At 48.6% G+C, this 21,844-nt stretch overlaps 1 protein-coding gene across 18 annotated transcripts in view; it reads right to left on the reverse strand.

Moving 5' to 3' along the window:
- Window positions 1-21,844, reverse strand: part of TRERF1 (transcriptional regulating factor 1) — a 207,331-nt gene that overhangs the window by 127,252 nt on the left and 58,235 nt on the right. The window contains exon 1 of one of the 18 annotated variants that reach the window (XM_029943417.1): window positions 14,802-14,820. The exons of 15 other annotated variants lie outside the window; for them this stretch is intronic. The gene's annotated coding sequence lies outside the window, so the exon portion shown is untranslated. Of the gene's footprint in view, window positions 1-1,399; window positions 1,411-4,510; window positions 4,579-14,801; window positions 14,821-21,844 lie in introns of those variants that run through there. 2 more of the 18 variants (XM_029943411.1, XM_029943413.1) reach the window with 2 other exon arrangements.

Consider the following 21,844-nt stretch of genomic DNA (forward strand, 5'->3'; position numbering starts at 1 on the left):
GGCCTGGGTTAGGTCTTCCCCAAACTGAATCCGGAGCCCCAAACAGCTCCGTCCAGTGCTGTCAATGCTGTACGACCGTCCCGGGCCCCCAGACTCAGCCCCGGGGGAGCCGTCGGAGCCCTCACCCGCACTCCCAACTCCCCACCTCTCAGTCACAAACCAGGCCTCGTCTGCCACAAGAGGACTCCTGATCTGCCGGGCACCCACAACTGCGTGCTGAGTTCGACACAAGCTAAACCCTCACACGACAGTCCTGTGAAGTGGTTTCAGCTTCCCTACATAGTCGATGGAACTGAGATTCAAGAAATTAAGTAACCTGCTCGAGAATGTCACATGTGCAGCAAGGGGCAGAGCTGGGGTTTGAAATCTTCTCTTTCTCTACCTTCCTTTCTGTATGCATGTCATCACCCTCGTCCAAGCCTTCAAAGATTCACCCCTCAATATTCAACAGGATCAATGCATTCTTACTCACTTCCCAGCATTCCCCACTTACAGGGCGCCCAGCCGGCTGTTTAGCTAAAAACAGCACTGTTTTTACCTAACCCCGTCCAGTTCAGTTGGCTTCGGCAGCTCCTGATAACAGGAGAATTTCAAACTCCACAGCCATTTCTTGGGAGCCTTCATGAAAGATGCACAACGTTTTTAAAAATATATATGCAGGGGTGGGGGTGGGGAGGGTGCAGGCACCTGAGCAAGTAGGGGAGGGGCAGAGAAATAAAGAATCCCAAGTGGGCTCCACACTGTCAGCGCAGAGCCAGACCCAGGGCTCAAATCCATGAACCTTGTGATCATGACCAAAGCTGAAATCAGGAATCAGATGCCCAGCCAACCAAGTCACCCAGGTGCCCCCACTTTAGCTTCTTCAATCTTGTTTCTCACATGCACCGTCTGCTCCACCCCGTCCAGTGTGCTGCTCCCTTTTCCATGCCCCTTAAGGCCCCAGGGCCCTGCACATTCCTTCCCCTGCAGCTCCACCCCCCTAGCCCCCTGCTCTGCACCCCCTCCTGCAGCCCACTGAGCCACACCACCTTGGCTTCTCAGCTCTCCGGCTCTTCTGAGCACACTGCATTTACCTCCCATGTACATTGCACACCCCTTAAGGGTGATTAGTATATTTTTTCATTTTTTAAAATAGTTTATTGTCAAATTGGTTTCCATATAACACCCAGGGCTCTTCCCCCACAAGTGCCCTCCTCCATCACCACCACCTCCCTTCCCCCTCCCACTCTCCCTTCAACCCTCGGTTCATTTTCAGTAATCAATAGTCTCTCAGGTTTTGCGTCCCTCTCTCTCCCCAACTCTCTTTCCCCCTTCCCCTCCCCATGGTCCTCCATTAGGTTTCTCCTGTTAGACCTATGAGTGCAAACATATGGTATCTGTCCTTCTCCGCCTGACTTACTTCGCTTAGCATGACACCCTCGAGGTCCATCCACTTTGCTACAAATGGCCATATTTCATTCTTTCTCTTTGCCATGTAGTATTCCATTGTATATATAAACCACATCTTCTTGATCCATTCATCAGGTGATGGACATTTAGGTTCTTTCCATGATTTGGCTATCGTTGAAAGTGCCATCAAGTGCATTCTTTTGATCTCTCTTCCCTTTTCAGTATTCAGTAGTCTCTCATGATTTGTGTCCCTCTCTCCCCAACTCTTTCCCCCTAACCCTCCCTATGGTCCTCCTTTAGGTTTCTCCTGTTAGACCTAGGAGAGCAAACATATCGTATCTGTCCTTCTCTGCCTGACTTATTTCGCTTAGCATGACACCCTCAAGGTCCATCCATTTTGCTACAAATGGCCAGATTTCATTCTTTCTCATTGCCATGTAGTACTCCATTGTGTATATATACCACATCTTCTTGATCCACTCATCAGGTGATGGACATTTAGGCTCTTTTCATGTTTTGGTTATTGTTGACATTGCTGCTATGAACATTGGGGTACATGTGCTCCTATGTGTCAGTACTTCTGTATCCCTTGGATAAATCCCTAGCAGTGCTATTGCTGGGTGATTAGTTTTTGTGTTGAAAATGCTTGGAACTGGGGCGCCTGGGTGGCTCAGCTGGTTAAGCATCCAACTTCAGCTCAGGTCATGAACTCACAGTTTGTGGGTTCCAGCCCCGTGCCAGGCTCTGTGCTGACAGCTAGCTCAGAGCCTGGAGCCTGTCTTCAGATTCTGTGCCTCCCTCTCTCTCGGAGGCTCCCCTGCTCACGCTCTCTCTCTCAAAAATACATAAAACATTTTTTTAAATGCTTGGAATCGCCCATTGCTCAACCCCGGGTCTCTTGAATGGCAAACGTGACTTGATCTACAGAACAACTCTCATGAAGCTCAGACGATATACTTGTAGAAGTTTTTCAGAAAATACAGGAGAACTGGGCTGGGTAAGGGAAGGGACACAGGGCCATCCTGAAGTTTCTGGAAGCATGCTTCTGGTTCCTCGGCAGGAGCACCTGGAGTCTGGCATCCTAGAAGAACTATCCCAGTGAGAAGGAGGGTGCTAGCTCCCTGTCCTTGTCCTGCTCCTACATATTCAAGGTCTTGGCATCCTTCCTGAGCTACCCCTTGACATGCTTTCACAGACATAGGCAGATATCTTGTCTTCATTCTTGTTAAAGCAAAGAGCTTGAGATGTGAGAAATCCAGCTTGGGAGGGTTTGTGGTGATCCGCAGAACAGTCAGGGCTGGGTGCCCAGAAGTAGAAAAAAGGAGAGTCCATTTCTAGGGAACTGGGAGTTGGCTGTAGCCTACTTCAGTCATTAGTCAGGGACCACACATTAATTCTGGGGTTCATGTGACCACAGGGGGAGGATGAGCAGGGAAGATGAAAATCAGTAAAGGCCATCCAATCACGCCCCATACCTGAATCACAAGGTCTGGGAGAAAACTGTAAGGGTCAAGGGGATGCTGCCTGTGAAGAAGCCCGCTAAGAAATCCAAGTCTCCTCAAACCAGCAGAACCAAAGGCACAGGGCGGTCCTCATGACATAGTTGAAATAAAGAGCTCTGTATTTCCAGCTCCAGTCAGACCTTGTTGCCCAGTGGCTGTCCAATCTCAGGCTCGGCACTCAACCTCTCTGAGCCTGTTTCTGCAGGAGCTAATGTAAGGCCTAAATAAAACAAATGTATAAAACCATCTGGCACAGTGCCTGGCTTTACATAAGGGGCCCAATAAATGCTACCCGCCTCCCTCCTTCCAGCCTTCAGATCTCCCAGCTCTCAACCCTGTGTAATGAGAACAAGCGCAGAAGCGACAGGGCACTTCCCGGAGAGAAGGTCTGCAAAGAAAGATGGCCAAAGTCAGCAAAAGGAAGGAGAACAAAAGGGCCACTCCATGGCCCCTGAGAGAGAAGGCGCTGGACCTCTGTGAACACCCAGGTTTCAAAACACAGCAGAGCTTCGGGCCTCAGGCCATACCCAAACAGGAAGTTTGTGACAAACTTAGAAAACATGCAGGCACAACTGCGGGAGGTTGCACGCCACTCAGAAGAGATGAAAACCAGTGCCTCTCAGGGGTCAGCGTGGATTAAAAGGAGCGTGCCCGCCCAACGTTCCCAACACACAAAACTCTTCTGGGCACCAGGAGCACCCTGCCTTGGGCTCCTCCTCAGCCCAAGCACGTGGCCAAATCACATGGAGCTGCTCTGGTTTTCCAAAGCCAGGGTCTGTCAGCTCCTCCCCACCCTCTCTGTCCTTCCTCTACCTCCTCAGGCATCAAGGACAGCAGTGAACCCCCTCAACGGCAACTGGGGGCCTGGGTGACCTAGGTGTGTGGGATTGTGTTTCAGCTGGGAGGACTCAGCACAGAAAGAGGAAGTGATGCTTGGAGGTGCCCGGCCTGTGCATGTTTCACCAGGCCCCCCCAGCACTCCACGATGGGGTCACCAGGTTGCCGTTTTCCCCGCTCTGAAATGCTGCCTGGCACTAACAGTTTCATGGCACTGTTCACACTGGCATGGGCGCTGTAACAAGTGCAAAAAACAATGACACACTAACATCCATCATCTGTGTCCCATCTCCCCACCCACAGTGAACACTCGGAGATCTCCTCCCCTCTCTGCACACTCTTGGTGCCTATGGGCTGACCTTGACCCTGGACCATATGGCTGCTGAGTATGCTTCAGAAAATACTTGATGAATTAATAAGCCACGTCAATACAATTTCTACTACCTTATCCCCTACAGGGTAGTGTCCCTCTTGTCTTGATAACCTTCAGTGGACAGGTCCCTGGCCCCAGCCCTCCCGGGTGAAAGGCCCAAGTGCAAGCTCAGCTCCCTGACTGTCAGCCCCGCTGCCCACCCCCTCCTTGGCATCCCCCCAGCAGTGTTTTCCCCACCTCCCCAAGTTAGGTTCCTTTAAAATAAATGACTCATTTAGGAAGAGACAAAACCAAAAACTTCTATGGTAAAGATAAAACAGCACCTAATCTCTTTAAACAACCCCTACTCCATGCAGAATTTAGATCTGATAAAGACTTCCCAGACTGGACCTCTTAGTTTGGAACTTACGGTATGTACAATTCTTCTAGCAGAAGACATTTCTAGTAATATATCCTCTCTGATCTTTTCGGGGTCTTCTTTCAAATGGAGGTGGACTCAGGCCTCCAGTCAGTAGCTTTTTCAAAAAGAGAGAACGAGACATTAAAGTCCGTGCTCTCAACTCCCAGGGCAAAAATTAATTATTTGGTGTTTCACTCTGTTTAGGATTCCAACTAACTGGACAGAGGACGTTGGGCCTAGATCATTGGCTGCCTAAGAATTACGGGGCGGGGGGGGGTGCATCAAAGTAAAACTTCTTGGTATATAACTAGTTTATAACATTTGTGCACAGACTCTGAAAGGAATAAAATCATATAATACAACACACAGAACTGTAGCATTTTCAGGTTAAAACGAGAAATTAGGAGAATCCTGTGACCCAGGGGTTCAGAACGTTGGCTGCATTAAAAAAAATTCCCAGGCCTCTTCCCTAGAGATCCGGACAACTTTGGGCTGGAGTGGGGACCTGGCATTGGGTATTTTTTAAGTTTCCTAGTGATTTTAATGTGCATCCAGGATTCAGAACCACGGATCTATTGGAGATAGAAAAATGGAGATCTCTGCAAATTAAGGCAAGAACCCAAATCCAACATGCAGGACTCCCCTCCAGCTCTGCGTCTCAACTCAGATTCTCATCATTCAGAGATTTGCTTAAAACTTCTCTCTCTTTCTCTCTCTCTCTCTCTCTCTCTCAATCTCTCTCTCTCTCTCTCTTTTTTTTTTTTTTTTTTTTTAGTTTGGGGGACTAACACAGAGTTGCCAACTTCTGGTTTTGTCGAGCAAGGGTATATTTATAAATATCTACCAATTACTGTCAATGCTTCCAGGCAGGTCTCTTGCTCTTTTGCATACCTGCTGCCTGCCCTACCCCAATCCTTGTCCGAGGGGTAAGATTTAATAGTATTGGGCCCCTGCCCACAGTCTCCCTCATCTCTACCCACCCACCCTGCACCTCACAACATCCATGAAACAAACCCAAACAAAAGCCAGGCCTCAAAAATTCAGAGTCTCCTCCTTTCCCTAACTCCACAATATTTCTTTCTTTCTTTCTTTTTTTAAGTTTATTTATCTTAAAAGAGAAAGCATGAGTGCAAGCGGGAAGGGGCAAGAGAGAGGGAAAGAGAGAATCCCAAGCAGGCTCTGAGCTATCAGCAAAGCCCAATGCAGGGCTCCATCCCATGAACTGTGAGATCATGACCTGAGCCAAAATCAAGAATCAGATGCTTAACGGACTGAGCCACTCAGGTGCCCCTCCACAACATCTATTTCTGAAAGCCCCTTCACTAACTACAAACTACTTTCCAGTCTCTCCACACCCACTCTTCACCTTCCTCCAGACTGACACATGGCGAGAGATATTTGCGTGAGTTACAACAACCAGTATTTCCAGGTGGTTATTCCACGTGCATTATCCCTTTTCCATTTGTCCCCAGTCAAGGATATACTGGAAACCCGTACACAGGACCACCTCTGAGGAATAGGGTTAAGGCTGAGGGGAGGGACGGGGAGTTCTCTTTGTACTCTTTAGTTTCAATTTGGGGCATATTTTTCAATAGGACAAAAAAATCTCTCCCTCCCTCCCTCCCAATCTCTCTCTCTCTCTCTCTCTCATGAGCGCACACACACACAAGAGGTTATAAATGTATCTAGAAACACCATCTAAGTAATGTGCTTCCACTCTGTAAATACAGAAAATCACCTGGGAAGCCTCCATACCCAGTTCTAAATGTAAATGATATCTAGGTAGCAGGATTATGGGTAACATCAATTTCACTTCCCTTTCTTCTTGGCTTATTTTTATTACCTTTTATTTACATAATAAAGGAATAATGAAAGTTGAAAACCTGGACCTAAAGCATTATCTGATCTCTGAAACCTCCGCAGCACTGAGAAGCAAACGTGCCAGAGCAGGGCCAGGCTGGTATGTATGGAGAAGTCTCCTCTCTGTAAATTGAAAGAGGTCTCTCCAGGACCGACTCTACCACGGCAACTGACCCGAGCCATGCCCAAGCCCTGCCAGTCCCCAAGAACAGGGGCACACGAGGTGCCTCAGCCCACAGCTGTCGAGCCCCTTCGGGGACCCGTCTGGTTGTCTCAGCTTCATCCCACCCTTCTCCCTGAGCTTCAGCCACGTGGACCAGTGGTCTCTCCTGAGGGTCTCCTCTGGTCTCTGCTTGACGTTTCTATCTAGGTTGTACCACCCACCCCTACTTGGTTCCTTCCTGAGTCTCTGCCAAGGCAGGAAGCCATACCTGCTCCAAGGAACAATCAAACCCACAACTTGGAGATCAGGAGTCCAGAAACGCTTAAGATGGAGTTTAAACTATGGAATTCTCAGGGCGCCTGGGTGGCTCAGTTGGTTAAGCATCCGACTTTGGCTCAGGTTTGTGAGTTCGAGCCCCGCATTGGACTCTGTGCTGATAGCTCAGGGCCTGGAGTCTGTTTTCGGATTCTGTGTCTCCCTCTTTCTCTGTCCCTCCTCTGCTCTTGCTCTCTCTCTCAAAAATAAATAAAACATTAAAAAATTAAAAATAAGTAAGCTATAGAATTCTCCACTGTCCCCACTGCTCCCTACTGTCTAACAATTTAACAAGGCAATGAAGAGGAGTTGAGAGAGTCTTCCAGGCAGCAAGAACCACGAGCTTAAATGCCTGGAGGCCGGAGGATGCGTGACGTATTCAGTGAAGGAAGGGGCACTGGGATGTCTGGAGCATCTCCTAGCACGCGCAAGGCCCAGCAGAGAGACAAATCCGAAGAAACTCATTCCCAAAATGCACAAGGGCTAGCAAAGGGTTTTCATCCTTCCGACTGCTTACCCACAACTCAACTCGACCCTTCCAGGGTCTAGTTGGGTTGAGGCCAACAGGAGTGGGTGGAGAAAATAGGAATAGAGAAAAAAGAAATGAGATTAAGCCACACCACATGGAGGAAGGCCAAGGGCCTCCCAGTGCAACATCAAATGTTTCTAAGTGGCTCTGGGCAATTCTTGAGGGGGGTGGGGGACACAGTTGGTGCTTAAGGCTCTCTGGAGGCCCTGAAGATGAAGGATGTTTGCCAATTATTCAAACTTCTGGGACCCTAAGAGATGCTTTTTAGGAACTTTGAAACTTTAAAACTGCTCAAACACCGACTGGCCAATGCTCCACTCAGATGCCTCTCTGGCCTATGTGAGGCCTTTTGGGAAATACTCATGGGGGCCACGGGACTGGCACCACCTCCCATCCTGTAAGAAGGAAGCCTTCCACAATTTTGGTTCCTCAAATGTCCACCTCCACTGGGTTTAAGTCTTGGCTAATGGTACACTCATCTGTCCAGAGAGAAATGCCACTCTGCAGAAGTGCTGTGCTCTTTTAGGTAGGGGTATGTGCCTGTCTTCTCTCCCCCAAACACTCAACTAGACCATAAGCTCCTACTGGACTCTGCTTTAGCTTATTTTCTTTCCTTTTCAAAAGTCCTCCATGTTGGCTTTCAGTGGGCCTTTACTAACGAAGTAGAAGAGCAATCCTCAGCCCTCTCGCAGGGCCACAGCCATCACCAGGCTCCATGACAGTTCCCTCTGAAGACATTCCTTCAGGCTCTGGTGTGGTCATGGCTTTCTTCATCGCCACCTCCCCCTGCAATTGGTCCATGGGCACTAGGCCATCACTGTTGTTTCTTTTAACCCTATAATTCTACAGATAAAGACATGATTAAAGTCTCTTCAATTCAACCTTCTGAGTGAGCAGAGTTCAAAAAAAGACTCAGGACCTAAGATTTGTAGCAATGAAAATTGGGAGTCGTCTTAGAGATTGAGGAGAGGTACACACTCAAAACAGCCGGATACACCCCTCAAGGTATGGTGGGGAGTTACCAGCCACCGACTCCTGAAGGAGACTGGTTGGAGAAGGTCTCATGGAGGAAGTGAGATCTGAAGTGGGTCCTGACAATGGGTTCAACTGGGTCAAGTGGAGAGGAAGTAGGAAGACCATCCCAGGCAGGGAGACCAGCACACATGTGGCACTGACCACAGGGTGGGTAGGGCCCCACTGCGGAGGGCTGAGACAATGAGGCAGTGAGAAGTCACATGTATGCGTTCAGGAATCAGACAGAATTGCTCAGAGTCCGATTCTGCCTCTCGTTAGCTATGTGACTGGGCAACCCGCTGGCTCTCACAGCCCTATGAACTTTACCAGTAACACGGTGAAGAAGAGGAGAATAATGGTATCTGCCTGCTGAGGTTACTGTACAGATTTAATGAGGACACACATAAATGCTTTGGATGCTCGGGGCCTGTCATCAATGAATATTATTTGTTTTTCCTGCTATAATCAAAACCACCCAATGCCCGTCCTGCTGGTATAGACTGGGACTTTCTTCTTTCCAACAGCCATGATGCTAGGAAGAAGTGAACACTGGCTGACTGGTCACATGCTGAATAACCTAAGAAGTGCAAGAGCCAGCTGAGTATTAGGATGCCCAGGCAGCCAAGGGCGGGTATTCCGAACCTGACACAAACACCCTATTCTCTCCTCTTATTGGGCCACCGACTGCTTCAACTGGACTCTCTAGGCTTTCAAATGGATTTGGCTAAAGGGAAAACATTTATTTCTCTCTTCCATCTACCACACCGCAGTGCAGCAGTGGGTGTATCCCTTAGGCATCACAGCTGTTACTGGGGGCCCCTTCTCCCCAACTCTAGAGCTCCCTCTTCCCAGTCTAAGAGAGGTAACAGCTTCCTGCTCTCACCAGCCCTAGGGTGCCTCTTATCCTCTGGCTTGCCGTAACTCTGACTACACTTCTCTAAATACTCTTCAGAGAAGTCTCTCCAGCTAAATGCTTTGCATGGGCCAGCCATCTCATGCTGGGTCCCTAACCAACAGAGCCAGGGCTTCTGTCCGTCATCAGATACATGGGGCTGAAAGTACAGCCCTATCTTATGCTCACTCCCCGCCACCCCACAGAGGCAGAATGTAAGGGCAATGTTTAGGAGGTAAGCAGGTGCCTTTTACCCATGAGCGATCATATGGGAATTTAACATCTCTAGGAATCCAGGTAAAAGCCAAGAGGCTCACGGAAAAGCAACTATCCTAGGCCAGGCAGGATATATTCAAAGGCCCTGTGGTCCACCAAATCCACCACACTATGGAGCTCCGGCAAAGTGACAGACTCTATATCAGGGCATGGGACGTCTGGGTGGCTCAACCGGTTGAGCATCCAACTCTTAATTTTGGCTCAGGTCATGCTCAGAGCATTTCTTAAGTGTTCCCTGTGTATAATCACTGTGTTAGGCATTGAAGAACCAAAGTTGATGAAAATAATGTTCTCGGAATCCAAGAGCCACAAAAATATGCAGAAAGAGTGCTTAACACTGACCAAAGGGGATTCTCTTAAAGAGCTAAAGCTTGAGTTACACTGGGTCTTGAAGGAGGGGCTGTGACAGTGGGGACGGAGGGGAAGGCAGGAGGGGATGCGAGAGGGACATGGAAAGAGCTGCAGCCCTGAGCAAGGATGAGCAGGACTGAATTGATGGGGACAGGAGCAGAAGAGGTAGGCTAGGGGCTTGCCTCACATTGGGGCCAACTGATTCAACAACCAAGCGCATTAACAGAGCAGAAATGAGACCTGGCTAGAAAGATGCCCCCTACCCCAGCGATCCTCCACAGTCAAACCGCCCCCTTCCTACCACCCCAGTGGGGAAAAGCAGACAGGAAGCTGGCGGGGCTTGCCTGTCCTGAAACGATGCTTCTTAGCCTGACACCCACTGGCAGCCTGGCCCTGCCTTGGGGGTCAGCCCGCTGGGTGGCCAGAAAGGGCACCCAGCCACCCCCTGAACCCCATGTAAACTAACAACCTTCCACACTCACTTGCTCTTCCTTGGAATTCTAAAATTAAACGTTCATTCGTCTCACCTAAAAGCTTTCTCCCTTTATGAGTGAATATGCAAATACCTTGGATGAGGCGAAGTCTTAGCAGCCACATAGCTGCTTAGCATGAATGCTTCCAGAAGATCTTTCCTGGAAAACAGGCTTTTGCATGAGGGATGCTCAAGGGATTATCTGAGCCTTAGGGGGATGCAGGAGGAAGGGGGAGAGGCTCCTGGAAAGAGAGAAGGCCCACCTTGCCCTGAACCCAACAAGGGCACCAAGGATAGAGAGTTAAAGTCTAAGCCTTCCAAAGGCCTTTTCTTTTTTTTTTTTTTACCTTTTTAAAAACTGAGATATAATTCGTGAACCATAAAATTTACCCTTTAAACTGCACAGTTCAGTGGCCTTCTAGCAAAGTCACAAGGTTGTACAACATCACCACTAACTTCAGGATATTTTCATCACCCCCCAAAAAAACCCATACCCACCAGCAGTCACTCCCCATTCCCCTCTTCCCCCGGCAACCGCTTTCTGTTTCTATGGACTCACCCACACTGGACATTTCATATAAACGGAACCATAAAACAAGTGGCCTTTTGTGCCCAGCCTCTTTCAGTTAATATCATGTTTTCACGGTGCATCCGTGTTGTAGCACACAGCAGCACTTTTTTCCTGTTTGTGGCTAAATAATATTCCACCGTAGAGATATACCATGTTTTGTTTGTCCATCCAAAGGCTTTTAAAATATTTTTTAACTCTATTTATTTTGAGAGAGAGAAAACACCAGCGTGAGTGGGGCAGGGGCAGACAGAATCCCAAGCAGGCTCTGTGCTGTCAGCACAGAACTCGACACAGGGCTCAGTCTCGTGAACCAAGAGATCATGACCTGAGCTGAAATCGAAGAGTCGGGCACTTAACTGACTGAGCCACCCAGATACTCCATCAAAAAGCTTTGTAAAGGGCAAAGCAAATGATGCTTTTGCAGGAAGGAGATGCCAGTGTCCCTGGGGCTGGCTTCAGCAACAACGCCACCATTTGAAAACCACCCTCCTCGGAGCGTCCCACCAGTACCCAAGGACACTGTCCAAACCCTACCCACTGCATAGGCATGAAGCCACCCACAGTGGCTCAGGCCAGACACCCTGCCTCACACAGGCCATGGAAGAAACACTTCACATTCCTTCTGAGAAAATCTGTCATGACTCTTCAAATGTGTGTTATAGATTCTGGTAACATCAGACGGAAGAGCAGAGCCACTAGCAAAGGGCGGCTGTAGGTTTACAGCACCCTGCACATGGTTTAATGCACTCCTGTAGCCATCCCGAAAGCCTTCATTTTTAAACAGGGGCTCCCGCATTTTCATTGGCTGGGCCCAGCAAATTTTGTAGCTAGTCCTGGGCAAGAGGCTTGGGTTTGGGAAGTGGTTGAAACCTGACAGTCTTGGCAAAAAGACTGCTGTGTGACAGCAGCTCGCTGAGCCAGGCTGGGAGGCTGGGCAGGGGACTGCAGAGACATGGGGAAGAGGCGCCATGCTGGAAACCCAGCCTCCAAACTGCCCAAGACCAAGTCTTCCAACCCTGATGGCTGAAGAGTTGGCCGATAAGGCCTCCCCGGAACAGCGGGACTGGCTGAAAGTAAACTTGGTAAGTCAATGCGGTACAGACTCAGACTGTAAAGCAGGGGGACTCAAACTGAAACTTGTTTGATCTTGTAATCGCTTATAGGTTAAGACCAAGATGAAGAAAGGAAAAGAAAAAACCCCACACTTACTAAAGTAACTGGCACTGAGAAACCTTCTTAAACATTTACTTTTTTTTTTTTTTAACTGTCACCTCTATTTCCAGCATTATCAAGGAAGTCATGGTCGCACCAGACCGAAGAGCGGCACAGTGCTGATGCAGAATGGAGGGGGCTTTAGGAACACCCCATCCAGATGGATCCCCAGGAGCCCTGACCCGCAGGTTCAATCCAACCCTTTTATTTTATAGATGAGGAAGCTAAGCTGTGTGAGGGGAAGTAACCAGCCAAGGCCACCCACAAAGAGAGGCAGGACCAGACCCCGGGAGCTTTCAGCTTCCCCTTCCAACCTCCCAACTTAATGAGTTCAAATAAAATTCATATACTGGGTGTATGCCCCCCACCCCCAATCGGCCCCTGGGGTCCTCAACACAAATCTTTGGGTACTTGTCTTTGCCTTTGGGGTAAGGGAGTCTTGCTGTGCAGATACGTGTAACCTTATAAACCCCAAGGGAGAAGATGGCTTCCTTCCATCAGTACAATCTCTGTTCCATCATCTAGCAAAAAGTGGGAAGAGCCCCGGTGCAGGGTTCAGTCTTTCCATGTCCAAGGGATTTATAAGCCCATTTGTGTCTGGGAAGGGTGAAGCTGAACCCAGTTTTTTCTAGTTAGCAGGTACAGGGTAACGCAAGGTGGATGAAATGAGGGGGGCACTCTGGGAAATACTGCCAGCCCACCACACCTAAGACATAGGTGCAGATGGCCACCAGCAAGTGATGGGATCTCTGCCACCCATCAAGTTTTGTCTTTTTTTGGGCAGGGGGAGGTGGGGGGCTTAACTAAATCAAACCATCCTTAACACTGAGTGATTTCAATTTGTTTTCTATACTCCCTCCTTCCCTCCTTTCCTTCTCTGAACTAATAGATATTAAGCACTAACTATGTGTCACACATGTTCTGGTTGCTGGGCATATAGCACTGAAGAAATCAGACCATGTTTCACTATTTACACTTTTTTCTTTTTTTTTTTTCTTTTTTTTATTTATTTTTGATACAGAGCATGAGAGGGGTAGAAGCACAGAGAGAAGGAGACACAGAATCTGAAGCAAGCTCCAGCCTCTGAGCCGGCTGTCAGCACAGAGCCCGATGCGGGGCTTGAACCCAGGAACGTGAGATCTGACCTGAGCCGAAGTCGGAGCCCCAACCGACTGAGCCACCCAGGCGCCCCTACACTTTTTTCTTTTTAAGTAGGCCCCACACTTAATGTAGGGCTCGAACTCACAACCCTGAGCTCAAGAGTCAACCCTGATATCAAGATGCTCTACCACTGCGCCAGCCAGGGGCCCCACACTATTTACATTCTAAAGGGAGGAAACAAAAAGAGTTAAGAAATATATGAACATGGGGCTCCTGGATGGCTAAATCAGTATCCAACTCTTGGTTTCCGCTCGGGTCAGGTCATGATCTCACAACTCGCGGGCTCGAGCCCCACAGGGGGCACCATGCTGAAAGTGCGGAGACTGCTTGGGATTCTCTCTGCCCCTCCCCCGCTTGTTCTGTCTCTCAAAATAAACTTTAAAAAATTAAAAAAAAATAAAGGAATATATACCATTTAGGATGGTGACAAATGCTCTGGAGGAAAGTAAAGCAGGAGAAGAGGGAGAGAGAGTCGCAGCAAAGGAAGGGATTTTATCTAGGACGGTCAGGTTAGGGCTCTCTAAAGTGGAGGAGTGAGCCGTACTCATTGGAAAATATTCCAAATGAAAGGATCAGCAAGTGCAAAGGCCCTGAGGTGGAAATATCTTGGTAGGGTCAAGGAACAATAAGAAGTCCTGTGTGGCATGAATGAGAAGTAGAGTGACAGACAGAGAGGCAGGGGGTGGGAGCCAGACCTCGCCAGTCCTGAAACCACAGAAACACCTTTGGTTTTACTCCAAGTGGGATGGGAATATGCAGGCTCTGAGCAGGAAGAATAACTAACCTGGCACAGGCTTTCCCAGGACCTCCCTAATTATTGTTGTTGCCAGTCCTCTTCGCTAGGGACTGGATTCAGGAGCTAGGCCACTGGCTCAACACAAACTCTAAGCAACAGTGAAAAGAGCACTTCCCCCCTTTCACATTCTCCTCTGTGAAATGGGAAGATGAGACTAGATGATGTCTCATGTCCCTTCTAGGATATTCTTATCTCTGATCTTAAAACAGGGGCTCAATGTCTCACCCTCTGAATCAGGAGAGGGCTAGGGACTTAGGGACTTGCAGCCAAGTTGTGGAAGCCCTCAGTCATTCCGCACTGCCTCCTCTGCCCCGAGCCGAATTCTCACCCCACAAAAAGCACAGCTCTCTAGGGAGAGAGGTCCGGCCCAGGAAGCAGCCACGTCAGCAACGGCCTCTAAAGATTACAAAGGGTGACCACTAAAGATAGCGCAGCCTCCACATGTTTCGGGGTGGGGCTGGGCGGGCAGAGGCCGGTAGAAGCGGCTGCTACAGCCCAATCAAAGGGTGCTGCTGAGTCTGCCTCTGCCCGGGCTACCACGGTCTCTCCTCTCTCTCCCCACTTCTATCACGGACCACGAAAGGCGGCTATGGGGTTAAGAACTGCTCCCTCCTTCCCATTTCTTTGAGCGCTCTGTCTGTGTCACGCATCATCAAACTGGATCAGAAAGCAAGACTCCTCCACCAACCTGGATAAGCAGGATTTGTTGGTCTCTCCCCGCCATCAGACTGGGAGCTCCCCAAGAATGTGAACTGTCTCACCCATCAGACTGTGAATTCACCCTATGCCTCCTCCATTAGACTGAGGACTCCATGAGGGTTGGCGAGGTATTTCCCCCAAGAGATTGGCAGCACCTGATGTCATGGGCTGAGCCACCCCCACTGGACTGGAAGCCCTCTGGGGACAGGGTTTACATGCCCCTTTACTTCTTCTGTTACCCCACTGCATCCCGGAAGTCCTCTGTATGTTTTATGCATTCTTAAAAGAAGGTGCTGGTTGAGGCACTTAGATGGAAACCACCCAGCCAGGCACCAACCCCTGTGATCTCCAGCCATTAAACAATCCATATAAACGATCTGAATACAAACCTTCAAAGCCAATGGAAAGAAAAAAAAACCGAGAACTTGGCTTCCCCCAACAACATTTCAGGAGACTGTTTATAGGATCTGGCCAAAGACTGACCCCATTTTATAAAGAACCCTCTCTGGGGACGGTGGCCGAGGCCAAGCTGCAATGCACCTTGAGGAGAGAGAACAGGGAGCTCAGAAGCCCGGGCCTGACAGGAGCCGAGTCCTTCGGGGGCGGGAGGCCCACGGCCCACACACCACCCTCCTCCCACCTTCCAGCTTGGGCTTGTTTAAGGTAGTCACACCAGATGCTGTGCTGGGAAACAGGAGACTGGCCACGGGAACTGCAACTGGGGGTTTCGGGAAACGAGGAGACCCATCTCAGGAGGCAGGCCCAGCCTCCCTCAACGGAGGAGGTCAGGGGTGGGTGCACAGCGATGGGGACCTAGGGCACAGGGGGAAGGGCACTCGTGTTCCTGTGGACTCAGAGAAGCAGGGAAGAGTTTCCACTGGCCTGCAGAGGAGGAGCAAGAGGCCAGGAGCGTCCAAGGGCAGTTCCAGTAACAGCAATAATAGTAACGAAAACCATCGCTAACTGCTGCGTACTTTCCATGCACTAACTCCGGTCACAGGCATGCTAATACTGCTCCCTCTTTACAGAAGAGTCAACTGAGGCCCGCCCCAAGTGGTGCAGAGGTGAGGAACAAAGATTTCAACTGGGTGGATGGCCTCCCCGGCATGCACGTTTAGCCACCTCCCTCTCTGAAAACAAAGAGGAAAAGCCTAGGGGATTTCTGCTGGATCCTCTGAACCTCTGGGGTTGAAGGCCACCCGGCAACAGGTGTGCTGAGGGCTGGGGACACCGGGGTGCTGGGGGCTCAGACAGAGCCCAGCACAGTCCCAGTGCCACCTGGTGTGCTGAGAGCCTGGGTACCTGAAAACGCCATCATACTGGTATCGAGATTCCTCTCCTTTCAGAGGTCTTGGGTTTAAAAAATATCCCCCGGCCCTGTATGTGTGCAGGTATGCAGAAGGCAAAGCAATGACACTAAGAAAGGACAACGGCAGTGACAGGTCAGCCCCTGCTTGAATCCCACGTGGTATCCAAACACTCAGGAAACACAGGATTGGCTTATTTTTCAACAGTGTGCTAGTTACATTTTCAGACAAGATTCTCCACACCTTTTCAGGTGAAGTTCTCTAAATGTGACACTGCAGAGTGGCCAAAATGTCCAAAAACTTAAGGGAACCGTGGATCGGCTGTATTTTTACAGCCCACTGCTGTACACTGCTTTACAAGAGCTTTCGTGTAAGGACACCATTGGCAGTTGGGGCTGAAGATTCTTCGCTGTGGCGGCGCAGGAAGTTTAGCGTCCACCCACTTGATCCTGGTGGCATTCTCCTGTCCCCCTGTCCCCAACTGCAACCAAAAATGTCTCCAGACACTGCCCTGAGACAGGGGCAGGAAGTTGGTGCGAAAATCGCTCTTGGTTCAGAATCACTGCTTCATGTTCAGACAAAGCAAACTGAAAAGGTGTCTGGAGGTTGAAAACTAAAACCATGTAGAGCACCGTACCGAGAATGTAACCGACATACCACTTACAACTAAGCGCATCCTATTTTTCCGGACCTCTCAGACACCGTGCACGTCCATGCCTCTTCCCTGTGAATCTGCCCTAAATGCAAATACTCAGGCTCCCCAGTCCCTCTGCCCGGCTCCTCCTCCTCCCAACCTTGGCTTCCCGTGCCTCATTCACGTCCATCCCCAAAACCAATCCATCCTCACACGTTCAACACAGCAGGCACTTGCTGTCTGCCTGAGTCCCACTTGCTGCCAGCTCTGAAGGTGCGCTCTGGGGACCACACCAGAAACCACTAGACTCAGAGACTCCAGCAGCCTTGGACGTGGCAATAGCCACACCCAAGACAATGGACTTAATTTCATCATGGCGTGGTTGATCCATCCCACTCCCCAAAGCCTCATCTGAATGCATGCACCATCCGCCCCGGCCCCCCAAAGTGAGCCCCGTCAAGTACAGAAATGGGTCAAACAGATACTGAATCTAAAAGACTATCAGAGATCAACCACCTGACAGAAAAATGGGCAATGCATATGAACTGAAAGAAAAGGAAATACAAATGGATCTTAAACTTGCAAAAAATGTTCAACCGTACTCATGAAAGAAATGCAAATTAAAACTAAATGAGATACCAACGTTCATCTATCAGATTGGCAGAGATCAAAAACTTTGATAACTCACTGTGTTGGCGAGGACGTCTCATTCATTGAGGGTGTTAGTGTAAATCACTACCAACTCCTTGGAAGGATACTTGCAATGTCTACCAATATCACAGACGTATACAAGCTTTTACCAGCAAGTCCACTTCTAGGAATTTATTCTGCACACATTCTCCTACATGTGCAAAATGGGTGTGTATACAAGGATGCTAAGCAGTATGATTTGAAATGACAAACAACTAGAAACAGTCTTGATATCCACTGCGGGGCATTGTTTTAATAAATGATTCCATAAAATGGAATGCTTTGTGGTTATTAAAAAAAAACCACACCATGAAGGCATTCTCTGTGTCATGATATGGAATAATTTTCCACACATGCCATTAGGAAAGTTAAGGCACAGAACGACATGAATAGTATGCTAGCAGTTGTTGAAAAATACTATGTGTTCATATACACATTTATGAAAAAAGATAAGCTTAGAGAAAGAGAACCAAAAAGCTAGTACAGAGGTTATCCCTAGAGAAGGAAACTGGGAGGCTAGAGGCAGGAGGGAAAGAAGAAATATTATACACCACCTTAGACTCTCTGGATTTTTGAACTTGTATTCCTTGTGCACATATTAATAAATAAACAAACAAGTAAATAGAAAAAGGCTCTAAGTCACTGGTCTAGCTCTACATCAGTGTGTATGTACACATGCAACAGATATAAAAGGTCCGCTTCAATTATAAATGCTCTCCTCCCAAAATGTATCCATACTTGTCAGTTCAAATGTCCCAGGTGTCTCTGATCCAAAAGTGGGGTGATCGTGACCACATCCAAAACACACAAGAAACTCACCAGCTTCCCCGCTCAGTTCGGTTTTGAAAGCATTCCTCCTCAAAACTACCTTCAAGAGGCACCTGAGTGGCTCAGTTGGTTTAGCGTCCTACTCAATTTCAGCTCAGGTCATGATCTCACAGTTCATGGGTTCAAGCCCCGCATTGGGGGCTCTGCAATGACAGTGTGGAAACTGCTTAGGATTCTCTCTCTCCTGCTCTCTGCCTCTCCCCTGTTAGTATTCTTTCTCTCTCTTTTTCTCTCTCTCAAAAATAAATAAAAACATTAAAGAAATTATTAAAAACTACCTTCCATATCTGAAAAATGGACAGTCCTTAACACCAGAGCCACCACCACCCTGCAAGTCCCACATGTAGGTAAGTTTAGAAGGTGCATTGCATGACCAATCGTGAGGGACCCAAGGGGTACCCACACTTTTAATAGCGCCTCAAAGCATGATCAGTTGGGACTGTGTATCACAAAGTGACCTGGACCCCAATACGCACTGGGAGTGGCAGAAACCCCCAACAGCCACCCCAAATCCTCCCTGCGGCTCTCCCTGTGGCATTGTTTTAATGGCACATTACTCAAAGGTGCCACAGCGTCACTTTTAAACCTTCCCCACTACCACTGCCACTTCATCATAAAAAAACCCTTATATATATTTTAAGCTGTAAATCAGCATTTGTCAAGTTCTAAATTGGGCTACAGCAATATTTATTCATCAAAGGATAAATCTGCCCTGCACAGCCATAAAACTGCCTAATAATTTAATATGCTATCATTCTTACCTGAAACTTGTCAAAAAGTGGCCTGAAAGAGGCATGTGCTTTACAGTTGACTGACAGTAGGCCTATAGTTTATTAAATAGTTCATATTTTTAATTCTCTATACGGGGCAGGGGGGGAGGGATGGCACACAGGACACATCCTATGCAAAACAGTGATTTGAAGATTCATTAACTAATTTGGGGGTAGAGAAAGGCAGAGTCCCGAAAGAGGACCAAGGACTTGTCCAACACAGCCTTAAGATGGGTGGTATAGATAGGAAAGCAAAACAATTCAAATTATGGCATTTTGTAAGGGGTGGGGGTAAAATGCACTAGAGAATTAATGTTGGGGGCCAGGGCCATGGAGCAACAAGACGGGAAACTGTTAGAAAGATAAAAGAAGGATGCTAGGCTGCAAAGGTAGTACAGCTGGGCCAGGGTGCCATTTCCCAGGGCCTTTTCGGGTCTTCGGAGCGATAATGAGCTTTCTGGACCTGGCGCTTCCTCTCCGGTAGGAACACATACTCCCCACAGCCCAGTGCCAAGACACTGCTGTGTAAGGATGAAGGGGCAACCACCAAGCCTCGAGATAAGGGTTCTTGATCTCCCATCCCCCACTCCCACCCTGCAACAGCAGTGACAACCAAAAATGTCCCCAGATACTGTCAATAGTCCATCAGAGGAAAACTATCCTAGATGAATTAAGTCTAACTTGACCAAGCTGGGCTGATGGAGATGAATCCACTCCACTCCAATAAATTTAATCTGTTTCCCTTAATGCTGCCTCTTCTCTGAAGTTTCAAAATACAAATCTAAACAAACGAAGAGGTGAGAACATCATCACTGAGTATGCACACTGCTCACCTTCTCTCACCAGGGACGGCTCAGTCTGGCTAAGGGCCTGGAGCACCTCACCAGATCGTCTTTTCCTGTCTCTTTCATCCATCCTGCCAGCCCCCCCCACACCCCACCACACACGCACACATATCCCCCACCCACCAGCTTTCACCTTTTACTACCAACTCCCCCCCCATTTCCTTTATGTTTTTCCACAACCTTGCGGTTTACTCTGGCACAAGTGCATGTTTCAGGTTGGCATTCACTGGTGGTTAATGACAAGGTGGGTTTCTAAGCCACAGACACTATTAATTTTAAACTGTTCGAATTTACTCTCCCTGTTCACGTGCAAACTGGGGAGGTAATCCGTCCCCCAGTGCTGAACAGTGAACTCCTAACAGAACTTACACAAATAATCAAAGATAGAGAAAACCACTTTCTAATTTAAAAAAGCGGGGGGCAGGGCCAAGTTCATATATGTTCATGTTCCAGGCCAGATTTCCCGCAAGAATTTTACAGTCAACAGAGCAAGAGACTACATTTAACCTGCGAGATTCCCCCCAGGGAGCTGTCTAGCTCTCAGGCATTAAAACCCTACTGGGAGTCAAGAGAACCTGGGCTGAACTCAGATAAATGTTGTTAAAAGATTCAGCTTTGATTTCACTATGAAGTTAAAAAAAAAAAAGTTGACTATTAGGGTAGTCCTGGAACAGGATGGAAAATTTTAAATGAAGCCGGACAGGAGGTTTTGAATGACTTCTCCTGTATTTACACTTGTCCGTCCGGCAGTTAGAGGGTGCCCAACCCGCAGTGACCAAAAAAACGAGAAAGGTGAGCTGAGCCCTCAGGCCCGGGGCTGGGTGGCCTCACGCCAGGACTGCACCACGGCCACGGGCCACTGTCAAAGGGTCAGCTCCCAGGCATGCAAACCAACCTCTCTTCGTGTCTGATTCACAAACAACTGAAAACCAGCCTGTCATGAAATTTGCCTTAAACCTCTACCTTCCTTCCCCACGTTTCATCCACTTGAATGTTATCACTGTGGCCTCCAAACAGCGTGGTGGAGTCACCAGGGTAAGCGACACCAAAGGCTTGGGCTCTTCAGAAGGTGGGGACTCCAGGAGCAAGTTGTTCAGAACTCCCCAAATTAGCCCATAAATGCCAAATTTCCACTGGAGGAGAACCTGTGTGGGGTTTTTAAAAACTGTTTCAGTCCCATGCCCTATTCATTCAATTTTAAAAAGGGGGGGGCAGGGCCTGACTACAGGTTTGCTAAATTAGGGTGCCGTCCAATCTGCTTCTGCTCCCCAGACCTCTACTCCAACAAGATTTAAAACAAACAAAACAGAAACGAAGCTACAAGAAGGCAGGAAGGTGCCCAAGTCACATATTCAAGTCTCACTAGTGAAAAGGGGCTCTGAGTATGACCTCTCCATCAGGACTCAACTATCAGAGCCGGCCTTACATACACTGTGGTTATGGCAAAGCCAAAATGCCACAGACATAAAATAGAACTGGGGAGAGAGGTAGAGAAGAAGGCGAAGAAGAACACCTTAACTTTTCTTTGAATTGGCTGTGCCTGGTATGTTTCCAGGGTAATACAGCTGACATAAATCTGCAAGACTGCGCAGGTGGTGACGTATGCCACCAAGGCACCAATGGCAAGGATGCCCATCCACTGGCAAAGCCAATGGGATCAGGGTTGGGACGTGCCCATTCTACTGCCAAGCCACCGACCCCACGCCCTACCCAGGGGTCTCAGAAACCGATGCCAACGAACACAGAAGGCAGCACAGGAGACATGAGTTGGGACACAAGTGAACCAAGGGACAAGGTGCCTGCTCCATTATGTCAGGTCGCTGAGTTTATCACTCCAGGCTTCCAATGGCCCATTGTGCGGATCATACAGATACAATGGAATTCCTTCGGCATCAAATAAGATCATATCTATGACCCGGCACCAGGGCTTTGGACCCCAAGAATAGGTCCAACAAGCA

This window comes from Suricata suricatta, chromosome 7, assembly GCF_006229205.1.
Source record: "Suricata suricatta isolate VVHF042 chromosome 7, meerkat_22Aug2017_6uvM2_HiC, whole genome shotgun sequence".
NCBI lineage: Eukaryota > Metazoa > Chordata > Mammalia > Carnivora > Herpestidae > Suricata > Suricata suricatta.